The sequence below is a fragment of the Salvelinus namaycush genome, chromosome 4 (assembly GCF_016432855.1).
Source record: "Salvelinus namaycush isolate Seneca chromosome 4, SaNama_1.0, whole genome shotgun sequence".
NCBI lineage: Eukaryota > Metazoa > Chordata > Actinopteri > Salmoniformes > Salmonidae > Salvelinus > Salvelinus namaycush.
In genome coordinates this window covers 4,685,795-4,711,614 of record NC_052310.1, presented here as the reverse complement: position 1 = coordinate 4,711,614, position 25,820 = coordinate 4,685,795, and positions in this window count along the sequence as shown.

Below are 25,820 nucleotides of genomic sequence, written 5' to 3'. Positions count from 1 at the left end.
TCTTTGGCATCATTAAAACTGAAGACTTATCTTTATCAAAAATTCTCTGTAATTATTATTACGTGATTAAACTACTTAATCATGTAACTGTAATTAACTAGGAAGCCGGGGCACCAAGGAAAGTATTCAGATTACAAAGTTATACTTTTCCTAATATAACTTTCAGATGTTTTAATATCTGATCACTTAGTCTTCTGATTAATGAATTATTATTTACCTCACGTTAGTCTCATTCCAAACGTCGTAAATTGTTGGTTATCTGCACGAACCCAGTCGTCATTATGAGTCATCCATACATCAATTGTCTTAAATCATTTATTTACTAAGTAATTCACAGAAATGCATCACACAAACAAACAAAATAGATATGTTTACAAAGAAATGATGGGGGATGTGCCCTAGTGGGCTAAACCGGTATGGAGGCTTGTTAGACAGAGTGATAATTATAACAATTGAAATGCTAATCCTTTGCACATGAACGCTCACTCATTCGGGAACAATTGTAATCAATATATATATATTTACGCTCAGTGTGTCGTCGGGATCTCTGTTGAAAAGTTTGTTTCTGTTGGAGAGTCTGTCCGCCCTCTCTCTCTCTCTGTCGTGGTTAGAATGGATAGTTCAGAGTGACATTCATTCATGTCGTTATAGATAGATGTTTCGGTCGGTTGTCGGTCTTCGCGTTCAATGATACCGAATTCCTAGCTGCAGACTAGTAATTAATATCAAAGACTTGTTCTTATTCTGTCGGTATCGATAGTCTAAGAGTTTAACCACGTGGTATGGTTAAAAGATTCAGCCATCTACTCAAACCTTAGCTTATACTCAGGTTTATGGTCTCTAGTCAAACCTTGGCCCTCTCGTGGTAAGCTGGTCTGCAACCTTTAGCCATCTCGTAATTGAGGTAAGCTCGGTCTCCTCTCAAACCTTGGCCCTCTCATTATCGAGGTAAGCTGGTCTGGTGATAGAAAACCCAGGTGGGGGTTTTATTCGGAAGAGCAGAAAAGGGCCTGTCCCATGGCGCCAGACCATAACTGTGCTCATGGGCGGTCCACTGATTTAGTTAAACTCCAAAGGGAATTGGAGTTTCCTTCATTAAACAGTCCAAAATCACATTACACAATTTCATAAACAGTATCATCCTCACTTATTCATCTTATACAAGAATTAGATGCACGCCTCATAGCTGAGGCTATTGTATAAACAGCGTTATGGTAATGTGGCCATATTGTCTCTCATGAGTTTCACAAAATTGTACCAAACGGACCAGTTCGTAGCTGGATTTTTCACCAATCTTTTATACATTCTCCAGAATATAAATATTGTTCGACCTCAAGTTCTGTGAGGTGGAAGAAATTCCTTTGTTCTCTCTATGAAGATTCACTCTCTCTCTATTCTGTGGCCATGAGGAGATAATCTCCTCCAGGAATTTACGACCTCTCTGACCACAGCAGCCTGGGTGTAGGAGACAGGGAGGTAGGGGGATTGTGCATAGAAAAGGGCTGGTGCAGAGGGGGGGGGGGGGGGGGGGGGGGGCGTGGTATTGCTCGCTGTACCCAAAGAGGGCAATGTCATGACAACGCCTATGTAGATATTCCATAAAAAATCTGCCATTTCCAGCTACAATAGTCATTTACAACATTAACAATGTCTACACTGTATTTCTGATCAATATGATGTTATTCTAATGGACAAAAATGTAGCTTTTCTTAAAAAAACGAGGACATTTCTAAGTGACCCCACACTTTTGAATGGTAAGTTCAAATGTTTCACAAAAGTTCTGAACCTTTCTATTCTCATAGTTTCTACAGATTGTAAATTAAAGATAAACATTTTCACTAAAAGTATTATTATATTGTTGTTGATAGATTGACTATGACTTTTCAAATCACCCAGTGTTGCTATCTGCAGCGTTAGTTCTAGGTAAATGTTGCAATTCTTCGGCCATTCCTAGACCTGTGACCAAAAGCAAGCTACATATGAACAGTACCAAATTAAATTATCTAATGACTCTGCCTCCTCACAGCAATATATGCAGAGATGGGAAGGTTGTATCCCCATATATATAACACAATTTTGTATAATCATTTAAAAGGAAAAATTGTAAGTTTTGAATCCGGCGTCATTGTGTGTGTCAATTCATAAACCACGTGCCATGGAATCGGTACATCGAAAATCTCTTCCCAACTATTTTGCAATCTATATGGCTAAGCTGTAAATGTTTTGGTCCTTAAATGAAACTGGTGTATATTTCTATTTATCACAATTTTCTTTAACCAATTTTGGTCTTTAATGCATGGCCGACAGACAAGTTCCTTACTTTTTCCCCCTTCCACTTGCCTCTTCCATTTTTGCCGTAATGCTGCAATTAGTTGGTTGTAATTTTGGGTAGAGCAGACATATCCATATATTTGTATAATAATCAAGTTTATTCGATACAGACCTTGGAGGTGACAGACTACATAATCAGAGTCATCAGAGTTATTTCTAGACAGTCCTAGTTTTCCAGTGTCCATACTGAGACCGTAGCTAGGGAATAGGGCCACACTGACTTAATATCACAAACTCAAAAACCTCCAAACAAGATGCTTTTCTTTCTTTCTGTGTGTGGTGCTTTCACTTCCTCCCCCCTCTACTAACATCGTATGATGAAGGAGAAATCCAACCCAATGGGCCAATATGGCTATTTATTTGTGTTTTTTTGTCCCACCGGGTTATTGTGATGTCATAACGAGACAGTGACACTGGAATCACCTCTCTAACTCCCTTTAAACTGATAATGTCTCCCTGGCCTGGAGCTGAGCTGGATACTCCCTCCCCTCGTTCACCTCCTCCTCCACTTCCTCCTCCTCTTCCTCACATTCATTCTCTCCTTCTTCTTCTGTTTATTCTTCTTTTTATTATTATTATTATTCTACTTCAATGAGGAAATTCCAGTAACACTTTACCTGACACCCAGTGTCATAATACATTATGACACGGTCATAACCATGTCATAATATGTAATAACAGCTGACATAACTTGTCATAACCTGTCATAGTATGGTCATAACACTGTCATGACCCATATATTTAGACCTGTTGTGACATATATTGCGTTGTTTTATGGCTGGTTATGACACCTACATAAGAGTGTTAAAACACACAATATTTTGACACTCGTATGTAGGTGTCATAACCAGACATAAAATAACGCAATACGTTGTATGTCACAACAGGTAGGAATATATGGGTCATGACAGTGTTATGACCATATCATGACAGATTATGACAAGTTATGTCAGCTGTTATGACATATTATTATGACATATTATAACGAATTATGACACTGGGTGTCAAGTAAAGAGTTACCGAAATTCCTTTTACAATCTGAAGAGTGAGAGTATCCTATTCATGTGTTGCACTTCCGTCACTCTGCCATGTCGTTGCCATTGTTATGAACGTTCCACAGATGTCACAGCTATGACATTGCTAAAGTAGGCAAATATTTACAAGGAATCAATTTTGCCATAATTTTTATGTTGTCAAATTTACTTTACAAAGATGGCAATGCCATTAGTTGGCTGCTTTGCATGATGTATTGTTGTCTCTACCTTCTTGCCCTTTGTGCCCAATAATGTTTCTACCCTGTTTTGTGCTGCTACCATGTTGTGCCTCTGCCATGTTGTGTTGCTACTATGTTGCTGTCATGTTGTGTTGCTACCATGCTGTGTTGTCATGTGTTGCTGCCATGCTATGTTGTTGGCTTAGGTCTGTCTCTCTTTATGTAGTGGTGTGTTGTCTCTCTTGTAGTGATGTGTGTTTTGTCCTATATTTTAATTGATTTAAATGTTTAATCCAGCCCCGGTCCCCGCAGAAGGCCTTTTGCCTTTTGGTAGGCCGTCATTGTAAATAAGAATTTGTTCTTAACTGACTTGCCTAGTTAAATAAAGGTTAAATTAAAAAAAATACAAATAAAAGTTAATCAAAAATAGCTAGCAATGCTAACGGTATCAATGCTAACGGTATCAATGCTAAAAGTTATCTAGCTAAAATCCGGTGATCTCCCCTCAATCCTAGGTAGCTAGCTAACGTTATAATGCTAAAGTCAATCTGGTGACATCACAGTCCTAAAACTAATCTTCAAAACTGTAAAGTGACGAAACTTACATGAGTAGTAACCTTCAGCAGGTATAGAACTTTTCTACTGTATTGAAACAAGAAATGACTATGAAAAGTTATGAACAAAACATTAATGCACATATGGTGCCAAAACATCTGTTCTTTTTTTTTCTCCATTTCATATCCAGTTTGTTTATTCCAACATAAGTCATAACATTTCCATGGTTTCATGTTAGAGATGCAGAGAGAGATTAACCCTGGTTCACTTGTGCTAAAATGATACATTTGTATTTAAAGCATTCGGTGATTTATTAACAAATTTACACACTCCTGCACACACACACACACACACACACACACACACACACACACACACACACACACACACACACACACACACACACACACACACACACACACACACACACACACACACACACACACACACACACACACACACACACACACACACAGAGCAGGGCTACACACCTACACACAGTCTTTTACAGCTAACCTTGTAGGGACACACTTCAGTCCCATTCAAAATCATATTTTTCCTAACCCCTAAACCTAACCCTAACCCGTACTCTGACCCGTACTCTTACCCTAACCCTAACCCTAACCTTAACCAAAAAACCTAACCTTAACCCTAACCCTAAAACTAACCCTAGCTCCTAACCCTAAACCACCTAGAAATAGCATTTGACCTTGTGCGGACTAACAAAATGTCCCGAGTTGGTCAAATGTTGGTGTGTTTACTATTCTTATGGGGACTTCTGGTCCCCACAAGAATAGTTAAACATGTCCACACACACACACACACACACACACACACACACACACACACACACACACACACACACCGAGCAGGGCCGTATAAACAGTATATATTAGCATAGATCTCAGACAGTGTGTCTCTTTAGCCTGATGACATGTGACTCTCAGAGAATTTATGATAATAATAAAAACACACTCTGCAGTAAAACATGTAATTAAACCACTAAACTGTTTACAAACAACAGGGGAACATTGCTGTGGAAATACAATGTTGTTTATGTTGGTTATGCTTGTTGTATTTTCCTTTAAACAAAACATAAGGACCCATTGGTCACCTGATGATAGCAGTCCCTTGCGGCGAACAGGGGACCACTTCTATCAGAGCTACAGATGTAAGATCTTAATTTGAGCCAGTGTGCTACAGCAGGAAAATAATCCTGCGGTAACAGGAAATCATAATTATTATGTGGATTATAATTAATGGACATTTGTATTATATATTACAGCATAACAACTGATATTATTTTTTTTATATCTCACTCGCACTTCTAGAGCAGTAAACAATAGCTTCCAAACCGGCAGTGACTACAGGGCAAAACAGATAAATTGACATGGCTAGCCGCTCAACCGTTAAAGGTTTGAGACTTGCTGCTACTCTGAGTGTAACGACTTCCGCCGAAGTCGGCCCTTCTCCTTGTTCGGGTGGTGTTCGGCGGTCGACGTCACCGGCTTTCTAGTCACCACCGATCCATTTTTCAGTTTCGTTTTGTTTTGTCTGTATTACACACACCTGGTTTCAATTCCCCTATCATGTTCCCTATTTAACCCTCTGGCATACATTTCTGTTCTGTCCGTGATTGTTTGTTTCATTAGTGGTTGTTGTTGGTGCATGTGTGTTTGTTATATTCCCTATGAGGAATTGCTTGTATTGTTGAGTAAACGCCGTTGTTTTGCTCAACACCTGTGTCCTGCGCTTGACTCCGCTACATCTCTGCACACAAACCCTGACACTGAGCTGTCTCCTATTTAATTTAATTCTTAGGGAACCACTACCACATATTACTTAAATTGGTACAGCTCTCTCTCTAACTGGTGCAACAAATATAGCCTCTTACAATACACACCCCCCCAAAAAATGTTAATGAGTGAGAGACAACAAACCATGCACCCACTAGTGTAAATTACAGCAAATTACCATCAGCAACTGGCCAGTAAGACACTGAAGAGTTTAAGGACAAGGTTTGTACATTTTCTAAAACACCCTATATTACTGTATTTTATGGGGGTACAGCATTCTCACTCACGGGTGCAACAAATATAGCCCCTTACGAGACACACCTTACAATATGCTAATGAGCCTGACATTCTTTCCCTGCCCACAACTTTTTCACACAATTATACAGAAGGCTACTGTATTTAGTTTATACAGTATCATACTGTTGATTAATACAGTAAGTTACTGATCAAATAAAATAGTGTATGCTATTTCATATAGACCCTTAGTACTGAACTCACTCCATAGATCATCGTATTCATGTCTATGCTATTTCATATAGACCCTTAGTACTGAACTGTCTTTAACATTTAAACTTTTTAGCAGTCACTTTTATCCAGAGCAACTAGGGTTAAGTCCCTTGCTCAAGAACACGTCAGCAGATTTTTCACCTCATCCGCTTAGGGATTCAAACCAGCAACCTTTAGGTGACTGGCCCAACCCCTTAACCGCTAGGCTACCTGCCACCCCAGGTAATCCTAGTCATACCTGCCTATGCTATTTCACACACCCCCATTACCGTACCAAATTAGAAAAGATACAGATTTACTAAAAAGATCCCTTTTTAGTAAATCTTTGAATAATTCATTTCCATTGTAATCTATAATATCTACCATCATCCAGGACGTGCTGTACGGTCTCTGTACCATCTCCATTCCATGTGTTCCTGTTTACGTTCTCTCTTCCAGATCTGTCTATTCTCAGAGAAGAGCGTTCTATGCCTTTTTTGCTCCAGATTGTTTGTCTCTGGCTGCAGATAATCATCAGATAATTAATTTATCTATCTCTATGACAGCTCTATATATACACCAGGGAACTGGACAGTTTGAGTTGAAATTCCAAAGATAAGTTGTTCCTACCGGCCGCTGTGTCTCTGCTCTTGCATCACTGCATGTTGCCTTGGCCTAAGATTTGGCATATCACCTTGGCTTAAGATTTGTTTCTTAGCCAAGGCGTCCAGAGATCAAACCAACACTAGCACTTAAAGTGTCAAATGACAACTCATTAGGTTATAGAAAATATATAGGGATAAGTACTTGGGCCAAATCAAAAGTTATTTTGTAGTTCTGAACCAAAATCTTAACATTCGTGGTGGTATGTCACACACACAAACACAAAAAAAGTAGCGCATGAGAAAACGTCCAACAACATAGCGGGAATTTAAAGAAAAATGTGTCTGCACATATATTAAGATTACGGTGATAAAAACCATTTGAGAGTTCTTAATTTTAACAGCAGTTTGCAAATGAAACCAGATGAAAGTGAGAGCCACAATGTCAGCTAATCTCAGATCTCTTTTGTAAAATATCTGTTTAATCTCAATGGTATCAAATACAAATAAAATAAATGGATGAATAAAACTAGCCTGCAGATTAAATTATTTATTTGTCATAGTCTACAGCATACAGATATTCACATACACTCAAAAAAATGCTGAGTTAATTAAAAACAACCCATTTTGGCTAAATATTGGATTCAAAAAGTATTTCGACCCCTTGACTATTTCCACATTTTGTTAGGTTACAGCCTTATTCTGAAATGTATTCAAAAGTTTTTTTTCCTCATCAATCTACACACAATACCCCCCCACATGCCAAAGCAAAAACAGGTTTAGACATTTTTGCTAATTTATAGAAATATTACCAAACTGAAATATTACATTTACATAAGTATTCAGACCCTTTACTCAGTACTTTGTTGAAGCGCCTTTGGCAGTGATTACAGCCTCGAGTCTTCTTGGGTATGACACTACAAGCTTGGCACATCTGTATTTGGGGAGTTTCTCCCATTCTTTTCCACAGATCCTCTCAAGCTCTGTCAGGTTGGATGGGGATCGTTGATGCGCAGCTATTTTCAGGTCTTTCCAGAGATGTTTGATTGGGTTCAAGTCCGGGCTCTGACTGGGCCACTCAAGGACATTCAGAGACTTGTGCCGAAGCCACTCCTGCTTTGTCTTGGCTATGTGCTTAGGGTCATTGTCCTGTTGGAAGGTGAACCTTCGCCCCAGTCTGAGGTCCTGAGTGCTCTGGAGCAGGTTTTCATCTAGGATCTCTCTGTACTTTGCTTCGTTCATCTTTCCCTCGATCCTGACTAGTCTCCCAGTCCCTGCCACTGAAGAACATCCTGACAACATGACGCTGCCACCGCCATGCTTCACCGTATGGATGGTGGCAGATTACCTCCAGACGTGACGCTTGGCATTCAGGCCAAAGTGTTCAATCTTGGTTTCATCAAACCAGAGAATCTTGTTTCTCATGGTCTGAGAGTGGTTAGGTGCCTTTTGTCAAACTCATCGCTGGTTGTCATGTGCCTTTTTATAGAGGAGTGGCTTCCGTCTGGCCACTCTACAATAATGGCCTGATTAGTGGAGTGCTGCAGAGATGGTTGTCCTTCTGTAAGTTTTTCCCATCTCCACAGAGGAACTCTATAGCTCTGTCAGAGTGACAATCGAGTTCTTGGTCACCTGAGCAAGGCCCTTCTCCTCCGATTGCTCAGTTTAGCAAGGCGGCCAGCTCAAGGAAGAGTCTTGGGGGTTCCAAACCTCTTCCATTTAAGAATGACAGAGTGACATTTAAGAATGTGTTCTTGGGGACCTTCAATGCTGCAGACATTTTTTGGTATCCTTCCCCAGATCTGTTCCTTGACACAATCCTGTCTTGGAGCTCTATGGATAATTCCTTCTACCTCATGGCTTGGTTTTTGCTCTGACATGCACTGTCAACTGTGAGACCTCATGTAGGTGCCTTTCCAAATCATGTCCAATCAATTGAACCACTAATGGACTCCAATCAAGTTGTAGAAACAGCTCCAATTTGAGTCTCATAGAAAAGGGTCTGAATTCTTATGTAAATAAGGTATTTCATAAATTTTATTTTTGTATAAATTTGCCAGATATTGAAAAACCTGTTTTCGCTTTGTCATTATGGGGTATTGTGTGTAGATTGCTGAGGATGTTTTTTTATTTAATACATTTTAGAATAAGGCTGTAACGCAGGGGTCGGGAACCTTTTTGACTAAGAGAGCCATGAAAGCAAAAAATTTGGAAATTTATTTCAGTGAGAGCCATATAATGTATTTTAAAAGTGAATTCAACTAAATGTCAGTATAATAAGCCTCTGAATTTATTCTTAAATAATGTTGTTATAATACTCACCATTAATGCGACTTCTGGTGCTGCATGGATTTGCTGATGTCTTTGTAGTCTGGTTGGTACTTGGTGAGGTTAAGCTTCATGCAAGCGTTGAGGCTTTCATCTGTTAAACGTGATCGTAGGTTGGACTTGATGTTTTTAAGATGTGAGAATGACTGCTCACATGCATACGTAGATCCAAACATGGTCAATACAGCAATACTCACACGCTGCAGTGTGTGGTATGTGACAGGAAGCGCGTTCCAAGTTTTGAGAATCAGCTGGTCTTCGGGTTGAAGTTTTTTCATTTCTGTCCACATGTGCTTGCTCGCCAACTCCGCTTTCTGTCGTGTGATTCTTTCCAAATCTTCATTCAGTGACTTGAACTTATTCATCCACATGTCTGAGGCCTTCAGGTCAGCCACTTCTGCTTCAAAATCTCTGACGGAGACACCAGGAATGTAACTCAGGTCGGCTGTGTTCAGTGAACACTCGTTTGGAAGGGTGATGAACTTAAAAAGACGAGTGTGCTCACGAAATTCTCCAAAGCGTGCTTTGAAGGACTGTAGGAGACTGGATGTGCAGCGAGCTAGCTGGTGGAGATCAAAGTTTTGAATAGGCTCACTTGCTGTGCATGCATCTTTAAATTGGCTCAGTTTTTCAAAATGTAGTAAACGACCTGTTTCAAGATCCATGATGAAAAGTTCTAGCTTGTTTTCAAAAGCAAACACAGCTTGTTGAAGGGATAACACTGTATTTCCAATGCCTTGCATTTTCACGTTGAGCTGGTTCAGATGTTCAGTCATATCTACGAGATAGTAAAACTTGAGGAGCCACTCAGGCTAGCTCAGGATGCTCGATGCCTTTCATTTCAAGGAAAATCCGGATTTCTTTCAGGCAAGCCGCAAAACGGCTAAGCACCTTCCCTCTTGACAACCAACGCACATTGCTGTGCAAAAGCAGACCAGGATAGTTATTTCCAACTTCATCCAGCAGTGTTTTAAACTGGCGATCATTTAAGGCTCGAGCAACAATAAAGTTGATCACACGAATGACCAGCGACATCACTTCCCCAAACTGCCTGTCACACATCTGAGCACAAAGTGCCTCCTGGTGTAGAATGCAATGGAAACTTAGGATGGGTCTATTTTCATGTTCACGGAGAAGCGCCACAAATCCTTTTTTATTCCCCACCATACACGGAGCACCATCAGTACACACTGAGAGAAGTTTATCCATAGGTAGATTTTTTTCTTGAGCAAACTCCATGAAAGACTTAAATAAATCCTCACCTCTTGTGGACCCTTTTAATGGCAGAACTGCAAGACTTTCTTCGCGCAGTGTGTCACCAACAGCATATCTTGCAATCACGCTGAACTGCGACAAATGGCTCACGTCTGTTGACTCATCCAAAGCCAGGGAAAAGAACGGCGCTGCATTTATGTCCTTCACTTGCGTTTCCTCCACTTTGTTTGCCATCACGATGGTACGATCATGAACAGTTCTTGCCGACAGAGGCATGTCTTGTATCCGTTTAATTATCTTGTCTTTGTTCGGAAGATCATCAAAAAGTTCATTGGCTACATCCAGCATGAACGTTTTAGCATACTCGCCATCTGTGAATGGTTTTCCGTTCCTCACTATTGCTAAAGATCCAGCAAAGCTAGCGGAATTATAGTGACCTTGCCGGGTCCATACGCGGAGTTGCTGCTGGCTAGCTTGCACCCTGCTCAGTAGCTCTTGGCACGCTTTCTTTCTGCTGTCTCCCGCAGGGTATTTTGATGCAAAGGTAGCATGGCGCGTGTCGAAGTGCCGCTTTACATTCGACCGTTTCATCTATGTAATTTTGTCATTGCAAATTAGACACACCGCAGAACCTGCTCTCTCCACAAAGGCGAATTCTTCGGTCCATTCGTCCTGAAATGTACGATACTCGTCATCTTTTTTTCTTTTCGCCATCTTCTTCGTCGAAGGGTTAGCTTTGAGCTAATGACCGAGCAGACTGATTCAAAAGGAGGCGTTTACCTGTTTTACCTAGCAACGGCCAACGTAGGCCAGTATCATTTAATTAAAATAATGGACAATTGCTCCTGCAGCCCTGAACAGGACATGAGCAGTGAAAAATCGATGGATGGATTAAAACAAGGAGTTGTAGCGATGAGACAAGATAGTAATTACTAGCGATTGGATACCACGAAAATTGGGGAGAAAAGGGGATCAAATTTATTTAAAAAAAAATAAAAAAAATAAAAAAGTGAGAATATTTTGTTTTATCTGCGAGCCAGATGCAATCATCAAAAGAGCCACACCTGGCTCGGGAGCCATAGGTTCCCGACCCCTGCTGTAACGTAACAAAATGTGGAAAAAGTCACTGGGTCCGAATACTTTCCGAAGGCACTGTATTTTGGGTTATTTTGACCCAGCCAGTTGGATTGTTGATGCTGGGTTACTGAGCTATTACCCACAGGGTCACATCAGAGGACTGGAGGCGTGGCTTAGAATGCTTTCAAATAGCTAGTTTTGGCCACCTGTAAGAGTACACGAAATTCCGGTTCATGTTGTATTATCACGTTAACCTTTATTTAAGTAATCAACAGAGAAGGAACTGAAAAGAACCTTCGGATAAAAATGTAAATGTTATTTTCATAGTTAAATGAACTTTGGTCTCTCCTCCACATCTCATCTGGTGGTCTGGTGCTGGAAACCGGTACTGGGTATGTGCTGGGACTGGAGCTGGATCTGCAGAGGGGAGGAAGGACAACCTGAGGAATGAGCAGAAGCGCAAGGTAGCCCTAAACCAAGGGGTCAGTGATGGTCCATTGTGGTCTACTTGCTCCGGGTAAACATCTGAAATTTGGTCCCTCCTCCGTCCTCGTGTGGTGGTGAATGGTTCCTGTTTCTGGGCTGGTGCTGATTCTGAGAGAGTGAAAGGGGGAGGTGGGGGTAGACAATGTGTCCACCGGCTTTGGCTCGTGCTGTGTGGTTGGTGGCGTGGGGCGTGGAGGAGAATGGATGCTGAAGGTCAGAGGACAGGTCTGGGGTTGGTATTGTGTCGTGGAATTTCTTATCAATAATGAGGAGAGACAAGGTCAATCACCAATCAGGATATTCCTTTATTCCAAACGTATTAATAAGGGAGCATAAACTAAGTGCTCTACAATAATGAGGCTGGTCGACCCAACACTCTTGCGTGTTGTTCCGAGAGCTCTGACATAAAAAAGCAATGATATCCTATTCTACATAACAAACAGCAGATGTGTGGAATGGGTCAAAAGGTGAGACTTGATATATGAGAAAGGAGTATCCCCCTGCCAGATAGCATTTTCTGTGAAGACTGTTCTTATTGTACAAAAACCCCAAAGACAAGGTTGCTCTTATCATTAGCCATCTCTCCCTGGTACATTACTCAAATAACAACTCTCTAAAGATGGCGCCGGAGGGTAGGGCTGCCGTCTTATTGGCTCTTAATTAACCAACCATGCTATTTTGTTTGTTCGTAACTTGCTTTGTTAATAATGTTGCTGCTACCGTCTCTTATGACTGAAAAGAGCTTCTGGACATCAGAACTGGGATTACTCACCTCAAACTGGACGAGGAGTTCTTCTTCAATGAGTCGGCCGCGAGGGATATACTACAGACACCCGACCAGGCCCAGATCCCTGTGATTCGCTGGAAAAGGAAAAGTAGGTTTCGCAGATAGAGATCAGGATGCCTTGTGAGGATTAGGAGACGAGTGGCTAATCTGCCCTTGCCTTCCATTCTGCTAGCTAACGTTCAATCGCTGGAAAATAAATGGGACGAACTGAAAGCACGTATATCCTACCAACGGGACATTAAAAACTGTAATATCTTATGTTTCACCAAGTCGTGGCTGAACGACGACATTAAGAACATACAGCTGGCGGGTTATACACTCTATCGGCAGGACAGAACAGCAGCCTCTGGTAAGACACGGGGTGGGGGCCTATGTATATTTGTAAACAACAGCTGATGCACGATAACTAAGGAAGTCTCAGGGGCCTTCTCCTAGTCTAGGTGACCTCCAACACGTCGCACTTGAGGAAATTCCACAAGGTCTGATAGAACTCTCCTGGGATCCCGTCAGGTCCTGGTGCTTTGTGTTTGTTCATGGATTAATCGGCCCAGGTGAGGGGTTCCCGCTCTCGTCACCATCGGTGACGCTGTCTAGACCACCTAGGAAGGTGGCCGTTGGTCACAGAGTCCCTTTGTTGTGCAAGGTTGTTGTACAGGGACAGGATTGGTTTTCGCTATGACTGTGCCTTGCGAAAGAAGAACCGGTTGCATTTCTCCCTCCTCCAGACCCTGGAATTTTGTGTTGGATATTCTTCTGTTCTTCCCGATAGAGCAGGCTTGCGCTACTCCAGTCCTCAGGGGCCTGATTGGTGTCACACTTTTGCCCCAGCCCCAGCTAACACACCTGACTCCAATAATCAACTAATCATGATCTTCAGTTAAAAATGCAATTAGTTTAAATCAGGTGTGTTTGCTAGGGATGGGGGGAAAGTGAGACACCAATCAGGCCCCCTGAGGACTGGAATTGCCCAGGCCTGCAATAGAGGGTGGAAAGGTGTTCTTTGGTTTCGACCAGCTCTCGGGCCACGTGCCACCACTGTAACTGGAGGAGGCTAAAACGTTGGAGGGCCTTGTTGTGGTGTTCAAAACTGTCCCTTTTTTCCCGAGCTTTCCTCCGCCCTATTCCCTCGAAGTTGCCCTTGGTCTTGGATTTAGCCATTTTTTCGCCACTCTATCAGGGAACCAAATAGCTCTTTCGAGGTTCTCCACTTCAGGTAGCATCTGGATAAGGAGAGCTTGACGGCTGGGTCCTGAAAGACAGATGTATTCATCCTCCTGGTCTTCCTACCTACTCTCACGAGGCCTTCCCAATCTAAGGACACAGTCAGCATCCTGTGGACTGAGAAGTGCACCGCTTGGCTTGTCAGGGAGCACATTCTCAGACCTGGCGAGAGCAAGAACATGTCAATCCTGGAGTAGGAAGCAACGGATGAATCATCCCGTTGGTGTTGGAGAGGAGGTGCCACCGGCAATTGTAAGGGAGAAGTCGTCGATGATTGATTGTAGTTCCTGTGTGCTACAGTCACTCCTTGGCCAGCTGTGGTCTTCGTCTGGAAGGATACAGTTGATGTCTCCCCCCACCAGGACTGGGGTGGGGTTGAGCAGGAGAGACCAAAGCTGTTTGAAGAGGGACACTCTCTCGGCCACATTGATGACCCTCAGGGGAGAACCCTGAATCTAGAGGTCTAAGACCAGGATTCAGCCTCTCTCAACAAACCTACTGGACTTCATTTGGAGGTAGGGGATGGTCACCAATATGCCGACCCCGTCTGCTCTGGTGGTGGTGTAGCCTGACCAGAGAGAGCCCCCCGGGTCCACTCCTCCTCCTTCTATGGGATGCCGCACTCCTGGAGGAGCTAGATGTCTTCCGGGTTATTTGAGAGGTGTCGCAGGATGGTCTGTCGTCTGTCTGGGAACTGGATGCTTCTGGTATTGAGGGTTGATATTGTCAGGGTTATGATGGGTTATGAAGAGGGTCCAGGTCCGGTGTTGACAATGCCATTGCAGATTTCGATGAGGACTTCTAGCAGATCTTGCTGCTGGATGGTGGCCCAACCCCTTGGCTGCTCTTGACGTAACTCCCTACTGACTGCCTGGTGGCCCCATTAACTATCCGGATGGAGGGATGAAGGGTGATATAAGGGTTGAAGGTGGCGAAAGCTGGTCAGATGGTCCAGGGGGTCTAGACTGAGGCTGGCTTGCTGCTGTGCAGGATCAGGGCAGGAAAGACTAAAGGGGGTGGATCTGAGTCACTAAGGAGCAGGGGAAGCAGGGGCAGTAGGGGGTATGGGAGGGGGGAATCAGGGACAGTAAAGGCAGGGAGGAGTTATCAGTGGTAATAATGGACTTGGGGGAAGGGGTGGTACTGTGAGGGGTCTAGGAGGGGGAGACAGTTTCTCGGAGGGGATAGGGGTTTTGGGAGTTGTGTTTTCTGGCTTTGGGTTTTGGGTTCTGGGGTGGTCTTCTGATCTGGACTGTTGGTCTGTACTTTTTGTTCAGTTTGGGTTGTCATCATCTGAGAACAGGAGTTGTGAGGTGAGAGGTTTATCCGGTGGTATGTCCTCTCTCGAAACCGGAGAAGGAGGGTTGGAAGGGTGTTGGTTCCCTTTCCTTCTTTCCCAGTCCTTCCAGCGTCATTGGTCTGTGCACTAGAGGAACAGAACCAGCCGCAATCAAACCACTGTTACTAGCACTGTCCTCTAGTCCATCGAAAGAAAACAGAAGAGAGAATCAAAAGGGAAACAACTCCAGATAATCTCATAATGAAGAGAAACCAGAGTCATATCCGAGTCTTTCGGGTGCCAGCGTGGTCCATGGAATAGGGGAACAGAACCAACCACAATCCAGCCACTGATACTAGCACAGAACTGATGATCTGGTATGACAAAGCCATGCCCCCAATAGACCACACCTCCAACTCTTCTGATTGGCTGCTGCAGCTACATTGTTCCAACTTCTATGTAATACGTATGAGCATGAGGTGTTGAAAGCAATTTATATAGAAGATTTCATTCAATACAAAAAAATCACATTGAATTGTCAAATTCATTACTTGATTTCTGACAAATTGAATAGAATAGGTTGAATAAACCAAAGTGTAATTTTCAATCATATCAATCAGTTAAAGTACTTAAGATGAACAACACATACTTTTTACAGTGTAGGGCACAGTCGACACCTGGGCTGTGTTCAGTACGTTTTAGTGTTCTGGAACATTCAATTGAACGGAAACGTTGCTGTACTGAACTGAAATGTGAGCTGGGGAACACTGTCATCATAGCCACTGCCCTTTAAATACGTCACTCATTGCTTCAGGCCACAGCTTGCCACAGCTTGCTACACCCACCAAACGGAAGCAAAGGTATCTCAAAGTCTGTTCAAGATGGTGTCGTTCAGTACAAACCGTTCCGTAACGTAGCAAGTGTTTAAGAAACTGAATGCACCTCTGGTAGTGACTGTGTTTGTAGATGCCATGCCTAGTACATTGGGTTCATTCTGAGTTTGTTAATCTCAATGTTATGTAAGGGGTTGCCGAGTGGCACAGCGGTCCAAAGCACTGCATCTCAGTGCTAGTGGCGTCACTACAGACAACCTGGTTCAAATCCAGGGTGTAACACAACCGGCCGTGATTGGGAGTTCCATCGGGTGGCGCACAATTGACCCAGCGTCGTCAGCCAGTGTAGGCTGTCATTGTAAATAAGAATTTGTTCTTAACTTGCCTAGTTAAATAAAGGTTACGTAAATTAAAAGGGTGTGCCGAGACCTTAAGTACAAATGGGTGCCGGCTGCTCTGTACCAATATTAGTCAACGTATTGTTAGGTAAAGATGTAACATTGTTCAATGCAAAAATAGTCTGGCACTCAAACCAAATTCTTAGTATTTTTAACTTCCAAAAGTAACACATCCCAGCTGATCATGCCTGATCCTTTGACCATATGAACACTCAGTTAGCCTACAGTCTAAACATGTTTAGTCTGTCCATCAGAACATTCATAGTTTATTTTTCTCCGCTCATTACCTCATGAGCTGTCTGTAATGATAAATATTGCTGCAGGCTAAAACCGCTCAGGGAAATGTTCTGATAAAAATCATAACACATCCTGCATCCCTTGAAAATATCTCTGCAATGTATTCTCTGTGTAAACACCATTCATTTTCTCTCTGTTTTCAGGCAGAGCTCCAAGCCTCGTGGACAGAAGGACGGAGACTCTGTGTCTTTTCTCCCATTCTGCCCAGATTTGGCCACGAGTGTCTCACTATCCCTCTCCCTCTCGCTCTCGCTCTCCCTCTCCGTCTCTCTCTCTCTCTCTCTCTCTCGCTCTCTCTCTCTCTCTCTCTCTCTCTCTCTCTCTCTCTCTCTCTCTCTCTCGCTCTCTCTCGCTCTCTCTCGCTCTCTCTGTCTCTCTGTCTCTCTGTCTCTGTCTCTGTCTGTCGACTAAAAATGTGCCCTCTCTCAGGAATCCTCCTGTAGAGCAGTGATGTCTCAGGTTAGAGATGTACCAGGTTAAGTCTCCAGCAGGACAAGTTGACTGTGGAAACTTCTGCAGCTGACACCAGCAGTCGGGCTCTTCCCAGAAGGATTATAAGCAAAAAGGTCTTCCTACATTACATAATGGCAGAATGGGAACACAACGGTTCCCAGTTTAGTCATGAACCCTTTTGCAGAAACAGAGAACATATGACAATAAACAGACCTGATGCTATTGTATCAGTGAGTCATAAAGAGATTCTCAGGTACTTTTGTAAAAAAATACATTTCCTGTAGTTCTGAAAGTAGTAGTCAAAAGCCAAAGGTGGTCCCGGACATTGCTTCCTACAGCACATATGTGCAGATATGAGCACCATGTAATTGGGCTCTCTCTCTGCTGTGTCCACTGAGCTGTTTGGCCTGCCCTGCAACCTCATTGGATAACCTTGGTCAGGCCTCTTGCTAGAGCTGAAGCTCATTGGCTTGAACTCGAATTGCCCACGTGGGGGGAAATGTAGGGAAAATGGCACAGCACAGCTTCAAGAAAACAGTCGCTTTCAAACTGGGGATTTCGTGGCTAATTGAAGACTGTAATTCTGCTCATAGATTATGCACGTATGAACTACACATTGACACATTCAGCCCAAAGTGGGACGTTTAAAAAAATACTTTCTTAGTCAGCAAGAAAGTATTTTCCAGGGCATGTCTATAAGAAGGTGGCACTGTCTCTATAGCTGTCATTTTACCTCAACTAAATAATCTCCTATGACCATTTACTATCCTGCGTGTTTAGCTAAGAGCAACACAAGACCTGATTACTGATGTGGCTTCTAACAAAGGGTGTAAAGAGAGATAAATGGCTTTTTTGATTGAAAGTTTCCCTCTATAGGTGCCCGAGTAAAAGGTCATCCGGATTTTATTTCCAATTTACTTAACGGTTAACACTTAGCTCCTATTATCTAAAGGAGAGGGAATATTGCTTCAATCAACTACACGTGTCAAATAGGCCACAGCGCCACCTGGTGAAACCAACTGGTATTGTACTTCATTTAGTGAGTCTTAACCTAACACAGAGAGAACTGCATTTACGTAAGGGCTACCTGATTTAATTGTCATTATTCGTCTGTCGTTCTGATACCTTGACAACCGTCTGTAATTGGTGATGTGACTGCTTTTAAAATGACTTTTCTCATCTTTTTACTCACAATTTAGCTAACAAAACTGCCCACATTAGCTGTCATCATCACATTTGACATTATACATTTCAAAAACAATTTTCACCACCCTTAAGATCCAAACAAAGCCCATTTCTCCCGTTCACAGTCCAGTAAAACATGAAATGAGAGTGCAGATGTTCCTTCCTCTGGGAGCTGCTAGGCAACAACAGATTCTCTCAGCCAGACCCGCTATCTGTCCACCATCGTTCTGTTTGTACTGGAATACAAACAACCCAAACAGAGGGGGGAAAAGAACAAGTGATAGACAGGATAAATAATGATGCAACAGTACGACTTTGAGCAGGCAGACTTTTGAGCATTGTTAGTTAATATGTTTCCTAAACAAGGAGGAACGAAACTTTACGTTTGCTAGCACTAGGGGGCAGTGGAGTATCATTTTGTAAAGACAGTCACAGGTGAGAGAAGTTTCTACAGGTACTGTAGGTCTGTCCTTGTTTTTTTTAAACATTTTTTTAAATGTAACCTTTATTTATCTAGGCAAGTCAGTTAAGAACAAATTCATATTTACAATGATGGCCTACCAGAAGGTAAAAGGCCTCCTGCGGAGACGGGGGCTGGGATTAAAAATAAAAAATAAAATAACAATATAGGACAAAATGTATGCGTCTTAGTATATGCAGTTCATCATGCATGGAAAATAACCTTGGCTCATAAGCTGGAGAGAGACTGTCAGCTGTTTTACTCTTTGTTGTTTACCTTTTATTTTGATTGAAGATGCATTCACTTCTGCAACATCGGGTTTAGGAAGAGTTGCAAGAAAGAGGGGAGGGGCTCAATGAGCCTATGAGTTCTTAACATACAAACCAAAAAAATGAGGGATCCTCGAGGGTTCTTAGGGAAGGATGATGGTTCTATGTGGAACCATACTGACCCAAAGAAGTTTGTTGAGTTCTTCAATGGTTCTTTGCAGTTCAAAAATTGTTCTTTTCTCTTTTAATGACAATTAAATTGTAAGGGTCGGTGGCTCATTCGAATATTTTGGGGCTTCGTTTGCGCACAGCTCTTTGTGCTGTGAGTCAGTGTCGTTCCAGTTGATCTAATAAACTCAGCAAAAAAAAGAAACGTCCTCTCACTGCATTTACTTTCAGCAAACTTAACATGTGTAAATATTTGTATGAACATAACAAGATTCAACAACTGAGACATAAACTGAACAAGTTCCACAGACATGTGACTAACAGAAATGGAATAATGTGTCCCTGTCAAAAGAAACAGTCAGTATCTGGTGTGGCCAACAGCTGCATTAAGTACTGCAGTGCATCTCCTCCTCATGGACTGCACCAGATTTGCCAGTTCTTGCTGTGAGATGTTACCCCACTCTTCTACCAAGGCACCTGCAACTTCCCGGACATTTCTGAGGGGAATGGCCCTTGCCCTCACCATCCAATCCAACAGGTCCCAGACGTGCTCAATGGGATTGAGATCCGGGCTCTTCGCTGGCCATGGCAGAACACTGACATTCCTATCTTTAAGGAAATCACTCACAGAATGAGCAGTATGGCTGGTGGCATTGTCATGCTGGAGGGTCATGTCAGGATGAGTCTACAGGAAGGGTACCACATGAGGGAGGAGGATGTCTTCCCTGTAACGCACAGCGTTGAGATTGCCTCCAATGACAACAAGCTCAGTCCGATGATGCTGTGACACACCGCCCCAGACCATGACAGACCCTCCACCTCCAAATCGATCCCGCTCCAGAGTACAGGCCTCGGTGTAACGCTCATTCCTTTGGCAATAAACGCGAATCCAACCATCACCTCTGGTGAGACAAAACCACAACTCGTCAGTGAAGAGCACTTTTTCCCCGTCCTGTCTGGTCCAGCGACGGTGGGTTTGTGCCCATAGGCGACGTTGTTGCCGGTGATATCTGGTGATGACCTGCCTTACAACAGGCCTGCAAGCCCTCAGTCCAGCCTCTCTAAGCCTATTGCGGATAGTCTCAGCACTGATGGAGGGATTGTGCGTTCCTGGTGTAACTCGGGCAGTTGTTGTTGCCATCCTGTACCTATCCCGCAGGTATAATGTTCGGATGTACCGATCCTGCGCAGGTGGTGTTACACGTTGTCTGCCACTGCGAGGACGATCAGCTGTCCGTCCTGTCTCCCTGTAACACTGTCTTAGGCGTCTCACAGTACGGACATTGCAATTTATTGCCCTGGCCACATCTGCAGTCCTCATGCTTCCTTGCAGCATGCCTAAGGAACGTTCACGCAGATGAGCAGGGACCCTGGGCATCTTTTTTTTGTTTTTTTCCAGTCAGTAGAAAGCCCTCTTTAGTGTCATACGTTTTCATAACTGTGACCTTAATTGCCTATCGTCTGTAAGCTGTTAGTGTCTTAACGACCGTTCCACATGTGCAAGCTCATTAATTGTTTATGGTTCATTGAACAAGCATGGGGAAACAGTGTTTAAACCCTTTACAATGAAGATAATTGAAGTTATTTGGATTTTTACGAATTATCTTTGAAAGACAGGGTCCTGAAAAAGGGACGTTTCTTTTTTTGCTGAGTTTATGTTGTGTTATGCTATTACATGTTATATGTGACTACGGCCAGTGATGGTGTCTTGTGAAAGACTCATGTATGGCCTTGTGCTAATTGAGAATGGTTACTAAGTCAGTAGTTCTCAGTTCTCTCCTCAGTGACCCCCAGCTGTTCCAGAGCTAGAACACCTGATTCAACTTCTTAATAAACACAATAATAAAACCTATGGAATTTAACAATATAATATGGCTATTAAAACAGAAAAAAATAACCTTTATGGTTCTACAAAGAGTGTGAGATTGAGAAAGGTTCTTAATAGCACCATACTGGTTCCATTTAGAACGGTAAAAAAAGGGTCATTTACAGCACCAAAAAGGGTTCCAAGCCAAATAACCCTGATTTGGCTCTTTTATCGAACCCTTTGTTTTTAGTGTTTAGCTGAATCAAACACAGTGACGTCTTACCAGGTAACCGTACAGAACTGAATGTTTTGCCAAAAATATACACACTATAATTTGAGTCAATTGGTACTCCAAACAGACATTTAGATAACTACTTCCTAGTTGCTTCGGTTATTAGCCAGCTAACTAATCACAGAATCCTCACAGAATCCTCACAGAAATCTCCTCTATCCCTGGACTAATACGGAAAATGACAATTCACAATGGCTGTTTTTAACATTATTATCTGAACACAACCTCATCCTTTTATTTAAAAAATATATATATATTTTTTTTAAGGTAGCGGTTGGGTTAGCTGTCTGTCCTGAGGTGTAAACTGGGACGGTTGGGTTAGCCTGCTGGCTGTCCTGAGGTGTAAACTGGGACGGTTGGGTTAGCCTGCTGGCTGTCCTGAGGTGTAAACTGGGACGGTTGGGTTAGCTGTCTGTCCAGAGGTGTAAACTGAGATGGTTGGGTTAGCCTGCTGGCTGTCCAGAGGTGTAAACTGGGACGGTTGGGTTAGGCTGCTGTCTGTCCTGAGGTGTAAACTGGGATGGTTGGGTTAGCCTGCTGGCTGTCCTGAGGTGTAAACTGGGACGGTTGGGTTAGCCTGCTGTCTGTCCTGAGGTGTAAACTGGGACGGTTGGGTTAGCCTGCTGTCTGTCCTGAGGTGTAAACTGGGACGGTTGGGTTACCCTGCTGCCGGTCCTGAGGTGTAAACTGGGATGGTTGGGTTAGCCTGCTGGCTGTCCTGAAGTGTAAACTGGGACGGTTGGGTTAGCTGTCTGTCCAGAGGTGTAAACTGAGATGGTTGGGTTAGCCTGCTGGCTGTCCAGAGGTGTAAACTGGGACGGTTGGGTTAGGCTGCTGTCTGTCCTGAGGTGTAAACTGGGATGGTTGGGTTAGCTGTCTGTCCAGAGGTGTAAACTGGGATGGTTGGGTTAGCCTGCTGGCTGTCCTGAGGTGTAAACTGGGACGGTTGGGTTAGCCTGCTGGCTGTCCTGAAGTGTAAACTGGGATGGTTGGGTTAGCTGTCTGTCCAGAGGTGTAAACTGGAACGGTTGGGTTAGCCTGCTGGCTGTCCTGAGGTGTAAACCGAGAAGGTTGGGTTAGCCTGCTGTCTGTCCTGAGGTGTAAACTGGGACGGTTGGGTTAGCCTGCTGGCTGTCCTGAAGTGTAAACTGGGACGGTTGTGTTAGCCTACTGCCGGTCCAGAGGTGTAAACGGGGTGTAATATCCTGCTTCAGATCTGGCCAGGGCAATAAATTGCAATGTCTGTACTGTGAGACGCCTAAGACAGCACTACAGGGAGACAGGACGGACAGCTGATCATCCTCGCAGTGGCAGACCACATGTAACAACACCTACACAGGATCGGTACATCCGAACATCACACCTGCGGGACAGGTACAGGATGGCAACAACAACTGCCTGAGTTACACCAGGAACGCACAATCCCTCCATCACTGCTCAGACTGTCCGCAATAGGCTGAGAGAGGCTGGACTGAGGGCTTGTAGGCCTGCTGTAAGGCAGGTCATCACCAGATATCACCGGCAACAACGTCGCCTATGGGCACAAACCCACCGTCGCTGGACCAGACAGGACGGGGAAAAAGTGCTCTTCGCTGACAAGTCGCAGATTTGTCTCGCCAGGGGTGATGGTTGGATTCGCGTTTATTGCCAAAGGAATGAGCGTTACACCGAGGCCTGTACTCTGGAGCGGGATCGATTTGGAGGTGCAGGGTCCGTCATGGTCTGGGGCGATGTGTCACAGCATCATCGGACAGAGCTTGTTGTCATTGCAGGCAATCTCAACGCTGTGCGTTACAGGGAAGACATCCTCCTCCCTCATGTAGTACCCTTCCTGCAGGCTCATCCTGACATGACCCTCTAGCATGACAATACCACCAGCCATACTGCTCGTTCTGTGCGTGATTACCTGCAGACAGGAATGTCAGTGTTCTACCATGGCTAGCGAAGAGCCCGGATCTCAATCCCATTGAGCACGTCTGGGACCTGTTGGATTGGATGGTGAGGGCTAGGGCCATTCCCCTCAGAAATGTCCGGGAAGTTGCAGGTGCCTTGGTGGAAGAGTGGGGTAACATCTCACAGCAAGAACTGCCAAATCTGGTGCAGTCCATGAGGAGGAGATGCACTCCAGTACTTAATGCAGCTGTTGGCCACACCAGATACTGACTGTTACTTTTGATTTTGACCCCCCCTTTGTTTAGTGACACATTATTCAATTTCTGTTAGTCACATGTCTGTGGAACTTGTTCAGTTTATGTCTCAGTTGTTGAATCTTGTTATGTTCATACAAATATTTACACATGTTAAGTTTGCTGAAAGTAAATGCAGTTGACAGCGAGAGGACGTTTCTTTTTTTTGCTAAGTTTACAACAGTAACACATTCTCCTCCTCATAGTAAAATACCAAACTGTCATTTGAACAGATCATGTTGAATTCAACAGTGACTCGATATGATAACCACAGTTGTTACATCCTCCAGTGATTCATCTGATACTGAGGGATCAGATTTAATGAGAGTTTACTGTCTTATTCCCACAGCTGTTATGATTCCATCACTTATTCACAATCTTATATTAAATGATGCTGCATTTGCACCATGGGCATTAATATGGAGTTGGTCCCCCCTTTGCTGCTATAACAGCCTCTGCTCTTCTGGGAAGGCTTTCTACTGGATGTTGGAACATTGCTGCGGGGACTTGCTTCTATTCAGCCTCGAGCATTAGTGAGGTTGGGCACTAATGTTGGGTGATTAGGCCTGGCTAACAGTCTGTGGTCCAATTCATCCCAAAGGTGTTTGATGGGGTTGAGGTCAGGGTTCTGTGCAGGCCAGTCAAGTTCTTCCACACCGATCTCCACAAACCATTTCTGTATGGACCTCGCTTAGTACATGGGGGCATTGTCATGCTGAAACAGGAAAGGGTCTCCCTCAAAGTGTTGTCAAGTTGGAAACAGAATCATCTAGAATGTCGTTGTATGCTGTAGCGTTAAGATTTCCCTTCACTGGAACTAAGGGGCCTAGCCCGAACCATGAAAAACAGCCCCAGACCATTATTGATCCTCCACCAAACTTTACAGTTGGCACTCTGCATTGGGGCAGGTAGCGTTCTCCTGGCCTCCGCCAAACCCAGATTAGTCAGTCGGACTGCCAGATGGTGAAGCGTGATTCATCAAATCAAATCAAATCAAGTTTATTTTATATAGCCCTTCGTACATCAGCTAATATCTCGAAGTGCTGTACAGAAACCCAGCCTAAAACCCCAAACAGCAAGCAATGCATCATTCGTTTCAGTAATGGGTATGCTGAAATATCCGAATCCACTCATTTGAAGGGGTGTCCCCGTACCTTTGTATATATATGTTGAGATGAGTTCTTTATTTCTACAGCTGAATTTCAAATAGTTCTTTTTTGCAGCGCTGCAATCTTTGAGCACCATAGCTACGCATGCATTTTCATATCGTTCAAATGACATTTCAACTTGGACTATGGGTAATGAATATGCTCCTCGCCATGATAAATGGGAGAACTTTATATCACTCCATTAATTATTCATGTGTGGAGACGGTAATATATTTCACATTCTCAGTCATAAACTCAATTATAAAACAGATACAATTTTTAGACATTGGTTTGGTTTGTTTGTGCCTTAGGACAATAAACACACAGCAAATTGGCCAGTGTTACCTAGTGTTGATTTTGCAGCAATCACACCTTGGTTGTCAATGACAATCATTTAGGCCAGGGATGTACAACTCCCGTCTTCGAGGTTGTTCTTGCTTCCTCTAATTGATCAATAAAAAATCCCTGATTGGCCAGAGAGTCTTAATAAATCTGTGATTAAAAACTAATACAGATGGTTAACCTCTCCTATTTGGCCATGCGTTTGCAATTACTTTATTCTCCGTCATAGAAGTTTGTACCCATGAATTGTACCAGCCAATCCGCGTATTCAAACAAGCAATTACATACATATATACAGGGACTAAAGTATACGTGAGTTGCTGTGGTTTGTGCTTTCTTATTCTAGTCCATGTAGACCAGTCCATGAAGAGGCCATTGACCTGTTTATGGACAATGCAAAACCCTCTGCAAAAGCCTTAACAAACTGATCATGGTCCAAAGCTATGTCATTCACTTTTAATAACTTGTTTGGCGAATCAGTTGATACAGATGCCTAGAGCTGTGCTGTATGTGTTTCTAGCTGTTGCATCATCATGCTCGCAGTGCATTATAGAAAGAGAAAGAGAGAGCGAGCGAGAGAGAGAGAGAATGAGGGAGAGAGAGAGA